Genomic DNA, 13,413 nt, shown 5'->3' with positions numbered 1-13,413 from the left:
TTTGGATAAAAAAAGAAAAACAATTAGAAACGAAATTCGACGGTCAGTGATTTCATATTGACGTCGACCTAAGTGTCTCCTCGGCTCCTTCAGGCCGTTATGCCTCGTCAACGTCCTCTCTTGTTCCCCAGTGCAACCATTAGTGCAGTGCATCGGCCAGGGACGCACCCGCGTGCGCCCTAGCATGCCAGTGGCTTCTTTTGTGCAATAATAATTCTGTGTTTGTATTTTTCCCAAATGGTCACGGGCCTCAACGAGTATGTAAATGATGTAATCGTAATTTATTAATTCTGTAAATTTGTTGTCGATTAATGTTTCGTTTAGCTGTGTAAATATTCTGTGTTTTCTCAAGTGTGCTAGTATGTAGTTGCAGCCTGGCGCGCCGCGGGGCGGGACCTCTCCCACGCCGGCCGATTTCTCCTCCCCTCCCCCGCAGCCAGCAAGCTCCGGCACGCTGGCGGGCGGGGAGAATCAGTCGTGTTCAGGGCTCAAACCGGGACAGTCGTGTACGCCGCTCCGCGCTGCTCGCGAAGCGCGTACTTTGAGCTCGTGGCCAGTCTTACGTTTCTAGTTCATGATTTGTCGCGGCAGCCAAGCTGCCTCCGCGAGTCATTCGCCGTCTTACTGAATTTACGAGTTTTCGAGTGACGTTACCAGCCGAGAGTTCCAGAACGCGGACGTGCAATTACGGGTCTCAGAACATTCGTCGTCTTACAAAACGTTACGTAATGGGCCGCGCACGTAGTGCGCTTCTTCACGGAGTAACCTTAAACGGGGTCAGTATCACGCTGGAAAGTTCCCAATCTGTGTCAGGACGTCTTAACGGACAGTATGTTTTTACAGGAGTCCGGGTCGCCGCGGGAAGGGCGCTTGTTCCGCGACGGTTCCGCCAGGCTGCGGCAGGCTCCAAAACGTCAATAAAAGAAGCTCGTGAAATCGTCAACGCCGAGTTATCCTTGGAACAGTCTACCACTATCCCTCTTCACCTAACTCTTCCCTCCAGGTCCCGCAGTTCCCGGTCCCGCAGTTCCCGGTCCCGGCCACGTTGGCCTGGACCCACACCTCACCGACGAGAGCAGTTCGGGCATAACTGGACAGTCACGCAAGCAGGGAATCGGGGGCCTCAAGCTAAGGGACGTCAATATGTAGAATAGAATTAATACATATTTTCTGAGCAGCTGATCAAAACAAATCAAAATGTTTTACATCTGTTGAAATTAAAACATCAATTTTAATTAAAATAAAACATGCTAATTTGAAAATATATTACCTCCAATTCCCACTGAATTCCTCTGTTTTTACTACTGCAGAAAACGCATGTAGTCCGCAATTTGGTCGAATCGTTCCTCATGTGCCTCTGGATTGCTAGGGATGTAAAATAATGCTCTTCGGCAATTACAGCTGCTGACCTACAGGGGGGTAAATTAAGCACAATACCACAAGTTGACAATAATAATGGTCATTAATGCGATAGGAAACCTATATTTATATGTAGGTGGGTTCTCAAATAGCTGATTCCTAGCAAGTACAAGAGGCAAAAGCATGTTAGTAGCACTGTCTACAAACTAGGGCAGGGACATCGGCACAGGGGGGGGGGCAGCAGGGGCGAGTCGCCCCGTGCTATTATACGTGAATGGAAGGGGGGGGGGGGCTAGAGTAGCAGAATAAATGTTTGGTCCTAGTAGTATTTTTGTCAACCAGTAGTTACAAATGTTGCATTGGTGATCACGCTGATTAGAAAATCAAAGTTATGATTGTCAATATACTGTAAAATGATTGCAATAGATGGTATTTTATTTAAATTGTACTACATGTAATGTCAGAGTATCAAGCCATTCCATGGCCCAGAACAACAGAGAGGCGATTTGTCGAGAGGTCGAGATCTAGCGATGAGCTTTAATATTTATTACATAGGTACTACGTCATAAAATTCTTGGAATGGTATATAAAATATTTTGGTTCGGAAACTCATTCAATAGCACAATTTTGCATCTAAAATACAATTTTTTCCGGTGGAGGGCCCCCGGACCACCCGCTCTAGGACTGAGGTAGCTGTGAGACATCTTTTCGCCCCCCCCCCCCCCCCAGCCCAACCGCGGCAATCACTCATGAAAATGTTCCGACATCCCTGAACTAGGGAGATAAAGTATGTCAATATGAGAAGCAAATACCAAATAAAGAAATTACTTAAAACCGACTACACTTGGTCTCAACCCCAGATGTAGCTGCCCTTACTAGTATAACATTTATCTAAAGCCCACTTAATCAAAGTGAGTATAAAATTATGTATATTTTATTTTCAGTTAAACAAGGCTACTTTTTAAATAGTTCATGTATCAATCGTGTGCAGGTTTATTCACGATTATTCTCTTAAAAATATAATTGAAAGTGATGTGATGTACCTGCAACGATTCAGTAAGTATGATTTTTGTATCAATCTGCAACCCCTTGTAACAAAACAACAGTACAAAGTGATTTCCTAATTATTTAAAAGACAGTTTCCTACCACATTTTATTTGTTGACTTCTGTAAATTACTTAAAAGTTATGTTTTGTTATGATTCGGATGTTGTTTTGTCTTATCCCAGAGTAATCTGGGGGAATAAACGCAGAATACTAAATCTTGTTATAGTGCTTTCTGCTCTCCCCTCTCACTCTATTTTCCTACTCTCTCTCTCCTTCTTCTGGAGCGGCCCTCGGGATTAAGCTCTGGAATCCCTCTTCCCCTGTAGCGGCCTCTTGAGGATTACGCTCTAGGACATTCCTACTGGAGCGGCCCCTCGGGGATTACGCTCTAGACTCCCTCCTCTCCCTGGAGCGGCCACTTGGGGATTACGCTCTAGGCTCCTTCTTGCTTTTTTGTACCTCCCCCTTTTTGCCATTTCCCTCCCTTTACTGCTTCTAGACCCTCGCCAGCAGCCCACCTCAGCCTGACACACCGTTCGACTGCACCAGAGCTCGCAACATCTCGGGGATTTTCACCCCACTTCAAGCCTCTTCAGCACGAGACGCTGTTGCCGGGACACGTCAATTTATTTATATTTCTATAATGTTTTTTATGTCTATTTGACACCATTTATTTATTTCAGGCCCTATTCTATATGACAACCTGTTCAAATTGGATAAAATCTCATTGGCGACATTCAAACGATTTGTTTGACTCATTGAGTGTCGTGGGTCATTGCATTGTGGGAATTTAAAAGGTTGCAAAACATTTTGGTAATTCTGAGCCAGTGGCGTAGCGTGGGTGGGGCGGAGGGGGCGGCCCGCCCCGGGCGGCAGCCCGCGGGGGCGGGTCGCCGGTGAAGCGGGTTGAGATCTGAGCTATGATTCATTCATTACATGTGTCAGACACACTATAATGTTCCATTTTTATCTAAAATTTTACGCACCAACTATTTTTTAATATTTATTTAAAATAAAAACTGCGAAATCACTGACAGAGCTCTTTATAACGTTTGTTTGTTTACATACGAATGGCAACATCGCATCACGCCGCGCGCGAGCCGAGTTGAGCGGCACTCCTTATTAAGTTAATTACTCATACAAAATCTTTTGTTTCACGCGTCGGCCCGTGTCGATGCCTCTCTTTCGTACTCATTGAATTTAGTACTACGCATTGTACTGTAAAGTTTGACCTTAACCCAGGGCAAACCAAACAACTTACGCAAACCGGGACACAGTAAAACTCCTATATTGCCCCGTACCGCGAGCGCAGGTAAACCCAAAAAAATATTAAAACCCAAACTAATAGCAGGCTTAAAAAATACTAATAAGGTTGCGAACAGTGAGAGGAGGCAGCAAGTTAAAATGACGCAAAATTTATATGACAACATTTAATAAATATATATATATATCATAAAATCGTTTCATCACAAATCGGCGCATCCATCATAAAATACATACCCTATTACTACTTATAAAAAAATAGCTATATAATAATACTAAAAAAAATACTTTAACAAATCCGCCAAAAAATTATAATTTGATCATATACTTCGGAGCTCCGAAAATTAAATATAATTACCAAAAAGGCATTAAAAATATATAAGAACATATTAATACAAATACAGATACAAATATAGATACGCACCGGGCGTATCACCGCTGTAAATACCAATTAACATAGGCGAAATCTAGCAAAAAATTGACACACCTTAACATGTGAATAAATATACCAAAAATTTAGCAAATTACAAATTATGGTTTTACAAGCCCTTCTCAGTTAAGTCATTTTCTAACGGTCGACGCCTTTTTTCTTCTAGGTCTGGCAGATCTACTATGAGCTCCGCTAGACTATCAAACTTGGCTATATTGTCGATTGAACAAGAATTGGCTGCTAATATTGATTTTGACAAAGTTATTTCTGACTTCGCTGCTCATAAGGCCCGTAGAATCCGCTTGTAAAACCGCTCATCCTATTTTAACTTCAATAAAAGGTACCTCATTGCATGTGAAATTTAATTTTAACTAAGCACCTATAGAATGGGGGCGGCAAAATGGGTCTCCCGCCCCAGGCGCCGAGATGGCACGCTACACCACTGTTCTGAGCTTAGCTTTAGGCATCCCTTTGCAACATGGCACTTCTACAACAATTAATTAACTATTAAATTACCTATTGTGTATATTAGGTTAAATAAGTGCTGAATTTCGCCGGAGAGTGATGGTTAGAAAATCGCACGAATTCTCTATATTTTACAGAAATGTATGTGCATGTTCCAGCATCAGCATCCATATGGTCACAATTTTGGATTTTCTCAACAACACTACATGCAAATTCAGGTGATGACAACATTTATTTAGTCACTCGTTGTATGTTCAGCAGCAAATAAACTGTGAGTATGTGTGAGAAATGTGATTATTTACTAAAATTAAGACGTTGATACACTGCCTAAGTAAGGGTTACTAATCCAGAGACACGCTTTTCCAGAGTAGGATAGCTTTTTCCTTTTTAAATTGACGTCGTCCGACCGAAGGCCACTCTAAAGTCCGACCTGCAACCGCCAGTATTCGACCCCGCTAACGGAACACACCCCTAGCCATGGCCCACCCGAGTCAGACGAGCACCGGAACAAAAGGTAGAATTAAAGAACATGCCCTAATCAACCAGACACCACGATTCATGTACATTATAAATTAAACGTAATTTAATGATAACATCACTTTTAATTAAAAACCCAGTGCAAAGGAAGTGCTACGTAGGAGTGCCCGGGTCACTTACGTGTGGATTTTTATTAATACATTTGTGAGTGCTCCCCTTGCGGCCTTTAGCCTAAATTAAATAACGTAGTGTGTGACTTAATTATAACCGCCCTAATTTTTGTGTATCATTCGCCACTGGAGCAGTCAACAAGTTAGTGACGAACAGTCTCCAGTGTTACTCACATTATTTAAACGTAATTATTGTAAACTTGTTGAATCCAATTCCTAAAACGTATCTGTGTATTTGATTAATTCTTATTATTTAATGTGTGAATTTAGATCCACTTTCACTCTCTTATTAATTTAATAATTTCCGAATAACGGAACTTTGGAAACTTTGGCGCGAGAGGACACTGAGCCCTCCCCTCGCGCCAGAGACAGATGCCAGTACCGAGCGACTCGCGGACCGGGACGGATGTGCGTCCCACGGGGAGCCTTCAACCATTGTCTTCACCGATTTCATTCCTGGTAATTATAGTCAGTCTCCAAAACGTTTTTGTAATTAACTCCCCGTGTGTGCCCGGTCCTTTTACGGTGTAGGTCCTATCCCAGCCGCTTAAACTTAAACTCCCCACACCACGCATTACGCGGGGAAATGCAGCATACGACGCGGGCCGACTCCCGCCATTACAGACGTTTGGATAATCGCCGAAGTGCACAGGCACAAGCCACAGCGACTTAAAGACTTTTAACGAATTTCATAGCGAGCCGCGGTCCACACAGGCGGGCCCGGACGTCGCCGTTCGCCATTTACGGGATTGGCCGATTCCAATCGAACTTCCCCCCTTAACCACGACAGGTGTGCGGACTTAATATTAGTGATGGTGCGTCAGAGCGCCCAGTGTAAACCTAGTGTAATTTGTGTAGGGAAAATAGTGTAACTGTAACTGCAAGTGTAACTGCAAATTTCAATTAAACATCCACTCCGCACACTCGTGCGCGACGTGTATATGACAGGGCAAACCAAACTCGTGTATGATATTTTGTGAACTTCCCCAATCCAGTTAAAGATCAGCGTACTATGCTGTGTAGGGCCAGTAGTGTATCAATAACCAGGGATCCCTCACACCACGACCACCAACGCCGTTCATAGCGGGCCTCTCAGGGGCATTCGCACACACCGACCCACCTCATGGTTAGCCACAGAGTTAGCCAGGCGCCCTCCCGGACAAGATTTTTTGTAAAACACCAGCCTTCTCGCTAGGAACTACACCGAAACTCGAACACGAGAACCCAGACGATGGCAAAATAAATGTAAATATCAAGTCATCTTCTTGCTAAAATATATATTTCAGGTACTTTTAACTGTTTATATCTGGTGCCTGTCATACTGGCACCGATAGCAAGCTTTAATTTAATGGTAAATTTTAATTATTTTCTTGGATACAGTTGGAAATGTTTCAGTTAAAGAAAAAAATATGAGTTCAATTAAGAATTTTCTACTGTATGTCGTCATGGGTAACAGTGCCACCTTGTGCCAATCCAATTAAAATCAACAAAAATATTTTCATAAAACTTACAATCATAACATATTACAATTCTCTTGAATAAATTCCTCAAGTGGAAAATGCATGGCTGAAGGCTTAAAAATGCTTTAACTAATTTTACATAATATAATTAGTTGGAAAACATTAGTCTTAATACAGACTGCCTGTTACCTGTTGTAACTTCTATGTTTAAATAAAACATTAAAAAAACACAATCAGGGAGCAATACTAATAAAAGTATGAAATCAAAATGAAAATTAAGGGCAAACAATACATGACACTGAGTTAGAGGCTGTTCTTTCTACAGAGCTGGCACTAGGCAAACAACTATACCATCATCAGCAAAGTGACCGAGCGATGTCTGCCACATCTTCACCACTCTGTCAGAGATGGGCCTGTGACACCTAGGGTAGTTTGACGTCGTACCGCCGGAGGCCATCCGAGCCCGGTCTCAGCCCGCCAGTATTGGCTCCCACTGGTGGAACGCATCCCTAGCAAACCCAACCCAGGTCAAGCGCGGAGCTGTGACGCAAGTACTCCCAATGCTACAATTTTGCCACAGAAGTCCACCTAGCGCGAACAATCGCCAATTAATCGTAGAACGCACGCGTAAAACAATCCTATTTAATCAACACGTAGCTCGAAAAGTGCATATTAGCACACGAGTGCAAGTCCCCTCAGGGCACAGTAATTAAAGAACGCCCTTAAGTTTCATCATGGCCCAAGGGATTAAATTAAGTGTAAGGTAAAGTGCTGAAATAACATCCAGAACAAACCACAAACATAAACAGAACCAGTGGTTTGTAACATTTAATTGCGATTCTTTCCTTTGACTCATTTTTTCAAATAATAAAGTTTCAATGTTAGCAATTAAAACTTTAGTCATTGTTTAGAAATGATATCATCACCTGAATAATTAATCACACAAGGGTCATGTACACTTAGTGAGTAAGGCATCAAATATCAAACCGAATAACGGTAATCTCCTTTTTGACTCATGGCTTGGCGCGCGGCGGAACTGTCCCCCCCCCCCCCCTCCCGCGAGCCATCACCCTCCAGCAGTTCTGATCAGCTCGCGGCCCGGGGCGAAAGTGTTCGTTCCGTGAGGAGCCTTCAACTTGCAATTCCCTGATTCTTCATGCTGGTAATTATAGTCATGTCTCAAACCTTCTTGAATGTCAACTCCCCACGCGACCCCGGGGTGGTTTTTACGGTGCAGAGATTAACCCGGCCGTCGTAAATTTCTGCCTTAAGGGCCCCGCCTACCTGGTCACACAGACGGTGCGCAGAGCTTCAGGAAAAACAACGCGATTTCAAAACTACTCAAGATATCCGAGTGGGGTATGTTTACGAAAAGCATTTAAGAGTTTGCTGAGGCCCGAAAAGTACTTTTAATTTTGGATCATGTTTTTAAACTGTATTTCTAGAAGAGTTAAAATGGCTAAAATACATGTTTTCAGAGTAATTTTTAGGCGTAAAACAACCAGTACAGATTATTAAAAGCACTTAAGGGGCTTACATTACATCTTTATCTTCATTTAACGGCCATAAAATGTTGCGGTCACCGCTCAAATTTCACAGTTATCCTGTGACGACGAGAAGACTACGCGTCAATTCAGAGCCTTGCGCTTAGAGGTGATACCGCGTTAGAAATACCATCGAGCGTCGCACTTATCATCCCGCCTCACTAACACACATACACACCTGACGAGGTGGGCCCCTTAAGGCCACGGGCCACAGGGCTGCCTTAAGGACAGCCATTATCCGGACCTGGCCGGCTCCAGGAGACAGAGCTTTAGTTAATGCAGCCAAGCAAATGTCTGTCGGCCTCAACCACATCTTCTCGGGATAAATTTAATGTAAATAAGTCGCACACTCGAATTAGGCTTACAGATGTGGCCGACTCCAATAGGAGGTCGAGCCCTCCATGGCTGGGTCGCCAGGAAACTGAGAGTTGCAGTCGAGCACTCATCAGGGCCGGCAGCCCTGCACGCATGGAGCATTCATTCTCGCGCCAAAACAGACATGTAGTGTTCAATAGGTAAATTTTCTTAATCAGTTTTCATCCATTCCACGGCCGGCCAAAACCGAAAGTGCGATGTTTCGCGCTGTTCTTAAATAATTGACTGTGGCTCAGACATGAGCATTTTCTTTTGTTACGTAATTTCACTTTATTAAGGGTACCACACCGATGGGCCTACGCTCCACGCTTTAGTAAATCCGCTGGGAGTCTGGACTTTGCCCATGTAGGGCTGCTTAGTAGCTAAATGCGTTCAGCGACATATATTAACGACTCAGTTTCTGGTATGCGTGGCGGTCGTGTGTGAGTTCTCTGTGCCTTCGGTACCGCCGCGTCTGCGCCAAGCATTTTGTGTCCGCTATGCCACAGCGAGGTTCGGAACTCTGGTAACTGTTTCCAATCCAACCTGAACTGTTCTTCTTTAAGGGATTCACTTCGCACCTCAGAATGCTTCCATGTCAAGCTTTAGTCATACGGTGTTAATTCTAGTGCTAGTTTCGGCCATCAGCCGCATGCATAGTCTGCCTGTGCCAAGGGTGTTGACGCCATCCCCGCTACCTCTATTAAAAGTTACGTGATTTCAGTATTGTTCGAAATCTCAGGGTAGGTTCGGTCTTGTGGCTAGAGGTAGTGGTTCGACACAGTAGGACCCCCCGAGCTGTTTAGGCCACTCGGGACGCCTGAAAATATCAAGAAAAGACCAACTGATGTCTGAATAATTTATTACAGCACAGCCCTATACATATTGCTGCCCGTCCTGGCCGTAACGGTTGTCCCGAATTGAATCGTCACACGCGCGACCACTCATTCAGTGGCGGCTCACGGTTTTCTTACGCGGTAAGGTCATACATTCGCACACGATGTGGTGGTTACAAAACAAACCCTAACATGACATACTATAAACTGACTAATAAAAAACACTTCACAATTCCAAATTACGTTTTACACTGGGCTAAAAAAACACGTAGGCACGTAACTCCGGCGACTCTACCTGACTCTTAGACTTGTCCCAGAAACTGACGCGTTAGTAAGTTTGATTGCACGTGTTGCCTACTGGCTGCCCCATGCGGGCTGAACTAGTTAGCCGGTTGGCTAGGTTATCGCGTGAAGCGCCGACGTAACATCTCGTAGATCACCCACAGTACTTACGTATTACGACGAACGCTCATCTTGGAGCACTGAATAATTTAAGTTAAATACCACTTGGTAAGTTGAGGCCGACCACGGAACTGACAGAAAAAGGTTTGCGAAAAATTAGAACTATTGAAACTACATATAAGTGAAAGTAAAAATTGCTGGCCCCGTGTTGCGCGGAGGCTGCCGGCCTCTATGAGCTTCGGAAGGATATTGCCGCTCTCACCGCGCGTGACCCGCCTCGCCCGCCAGCCCTCCCGCGGAAACGTGTGATTTTCGCGGGAAACTGAACCAGCCAGGTTCGGGACAAGGCGCACAGTGAAACATAATTTTGAAAGAAATGAAATATTAAATAATGAAAATAGTGTCTAATAATATCCTGTGGAAAAAAATACATACATTACATTTGTTGTAGTTCGGCGGAGGGATATGCCACACCCAGCTGGATCCTTCCACCGACATAGCACTTGTTACCTTGCGTTCGCCCCGTTGCACTTTCTACACTCCGGTGCGCGCACGAGCGCGTTCGGTGCACACGCCTTTGTGAGACGTTGATGAGGCATAGCAGTCTATGCGACATAGATGAGCATTGGCGGTCGGCGTCAGCGTGTTAAGTGTGGAAGCATCCGCCACGTGTACTTTGCAACTCCATAATTCTTTAGGTTAACTTATAGGCATGTTAATTATTTAGTCTTATGTATTCAACTGCTCTGCCATCCGGCGAGTTCTTAACATTAGCCTCCCAACGTGTCACGCGCCGCCATATTTCGTATTGCTAGTCTCAGGAGAGCCTGCAGCCCCTTGTTGGGTATTTCGCTGCTTTCCGCAAGACTTTAATCAGTGCCACCATTCGAGGGCTCCGTGAGCGTAGATTAAAAGATGTCGCGTACCCGTCTCCGTAGAATACGTGGAGACGTGGCGGACGTCTCTCGGCCATTTTCTTGTATTGCCCGGCGCCAGCTCTCTCGCGTAGAGCAGCCTCCTGCGGAGAGGCAGGGGTGGACCGTCCGGCCCGTGTAGCTGCTGAGGGACATCTCGCGCGCTGGAGAAATGTGTGGTGCAGGCTAGTTGTGTTAGTCCACGTGTTTTGGCCCGCGGACACGCCAGATACAAAACAACACACACGCACACGGTAAAGAAAACGATAAAAGAGATGATAACACACTATAGAATATAAAACAAAAGCGTTAATAGCAGCGAGTTTATGGAGCGGCCGCGTCTAGCCTCGAAGGTGGCAACCAGGTGGAAACCAGGACGCCGGTGCACTGCTCTCGTGCGCACGGAGCGAAAGTGACGTCATTCCCAAAGAGCTGTGATCCGGGCTTTAACCCCAAGGCACGGAGGTACGACGTCAAAGATAGACGATGATGCGGCCAGTTGCGTGACGGCGCAAGGTACCATGTGATGTTTTAATAAATTCAGTTGTACTCAAGTGTTTTCTCTTAATCATAATGGCGTCTTGGGTGGCCTAAACAGCCCGGGGGGTCCTTTTTCGACGCGTCCCTCCCTGCAGCCACGAGGGAAAGAACCCCGCCCTCGAGTTAAAATTCCACATTCTAAATTCATTAATTCAGGAATCAGGCAGCGGGGACTGCATCCAAGGGCGGATCCAGCGTTTGATTTCAGGGGGGCGAATGTATGTTTCAAAAGTATTTAAAATGGGAGAGTCCGGGGGTCCACCCCACGGAAAAATTATAGATTTTCGCATGCAAAATGGTGTTTTTTTTATAGCAATTTTGTGCTTAAAATGTCAAATAAACTTTTGGTATAGTCGGTAAAATTTTCCACAGAAAATTAGTTTTGGTAAATGATAAAGTTAACAGAAAATAATAAATAAAATACAATAATTAAAGAATGGGCATAACATTTGTAGTAATAACTAAAATAAAAAGGTCTTGTACATATAATGATTGTGCATAACTAGAAGTTGCAAAACAACAGTTTTTCTTTATCAATCTCGCAGCCATAATGGGTATGCAATAATGCAAGTCCGGTCTGTCTGCCTTCCTTTGTGGTAGATCTCAACCACGTCTTAAGTCTACTCAATGTCGAAAATGTTCTCTCTGCCGAAGCGACACTTACGGGTAAGGTGACTAAGATTTTCAGGAGAATGTAGATGCCTGGATACAGCTCCTCGTAACACGAAGCGAGAACATCGAGAGCTGTGCAGGGTATTGAATTGTTAATTTCTTTCTCACGAGTCCATTTCGCCTTCCTTGATCGAACCTCGGCATTAAGTTGTCTTTCCACATATTCTAGCCCATTCACTCCAAGGAGAGAGCCATACTTTGTAGAAATTTTTTTTGACATTTACTTGACTAGAAGAGGAAGTTGGTAACAAAGCTGACAGGCTGTGAAGCTGTTGTGTTTCTTCCGAAAACCGATGTTTTAAATCTTCGACAATGTGCTCCAGAATGGGAATGAATACATTTCTTCGGAAATATTCAACAGGGTTCGTTGATGGGTAATTTTGTCTGTGTTTTTGCCTTTTCACAAGTCGAGGTATAGTTATATCTTCACCAAGCTCCTGAGCAAGACCATCAGCTTCGTTCAAAAGTTGAAGAAATAGCTCTTCCCACTGTGTACGTTTTGTATTTAGAACAGAAAGAGTATCTGCCAGAATATCTTGGGCAACCTTAAGGTCTATTGAAGTCTTCTGATATAGTCTACTTAAAGGAAGAGTGTCTCCCAGCATATCAGATAGCAGATGACTGTGACAGTAAATTCACTCTCACAAAGTGCAGTCAAAAAAGTCTGCTTTTGCAGCACTTTCAGCATCTTTCCAAGATGCGACACACTCTAAAGCCTGAGCTACTTTCAGAAAATATGTTCGGAACTGCACAACGCCATCGTGTCTTTCGATCCAACGAGTTTCACACTGTCCAGAGAGTTGGTGACATAAAACTTTCTTGAGTAAAGCTGAGCATTTTGATGATGCATTGAAGAACGAGATTATCGTTTTCATTGTTGCAATAGTATTTTGAACTGCTTGGACGCTGGAAGATTTTGATATGGCCAAATTAAGAGCGTGATTGTGACATGGACAGTGAACAGCATTCACAACTTCTCGCCTGACTTCAGCCACAGCACCACGAATTTCTGACATCATGACACTGCACCCAATGTGTGGATATGCTAACACAATGGCTTAGGTTAAGACAGTGATGCTTTAGAGCAGAAAGTACTACTTGCCCAATTTATTTGCCACTTACAGTTGGTTCATATACTTCATCATGGTCCTTGTCCTCACTGTTCACAAATTGTCGAACATTTAAAAATTGTAAAAAATCTTCGTGCACTGAATCTTTGCGTACATACATCTAAACAAGTGTTAACTGGGACTCGTGAAGCATCAGTAGTTTCGTTGAACATGATGCTACTTTCACTGAACACTGTCCTGTCACTGACTATACAGTAGGTTAATGCCGAGAAGGCAAGGCAGTCGTCTTTTGGCGCGGCGTATAGTTGTGGAGGGGGGGTTGATTGTGGTTGCACTGCAACTCTCCTCACTCCACTCCAGTAACGGGACAGCCCAGCTTGTCACCCGCCACCCCCTTCCAACATTCCAAGT

The sequence above is a fragment of the Bacillus rossius genome, chromosome 5 (assembly GCF_032445375.1).
Source record: "Bacillus rossius redtenbacheri isolate Brsri chromosome 5, Brsri_v3, whole genome shotgun sequence".
In the NCBI taxonomy this organism is placed as follows: Eukaryota; Metazoa; Arthropoda; class Insecta; order Phasmatodea; family Bacillidae; genus Bacillus; species Bacillus rossius.
Note: the sequence above shows the minus strand (reverse complement) of the source record.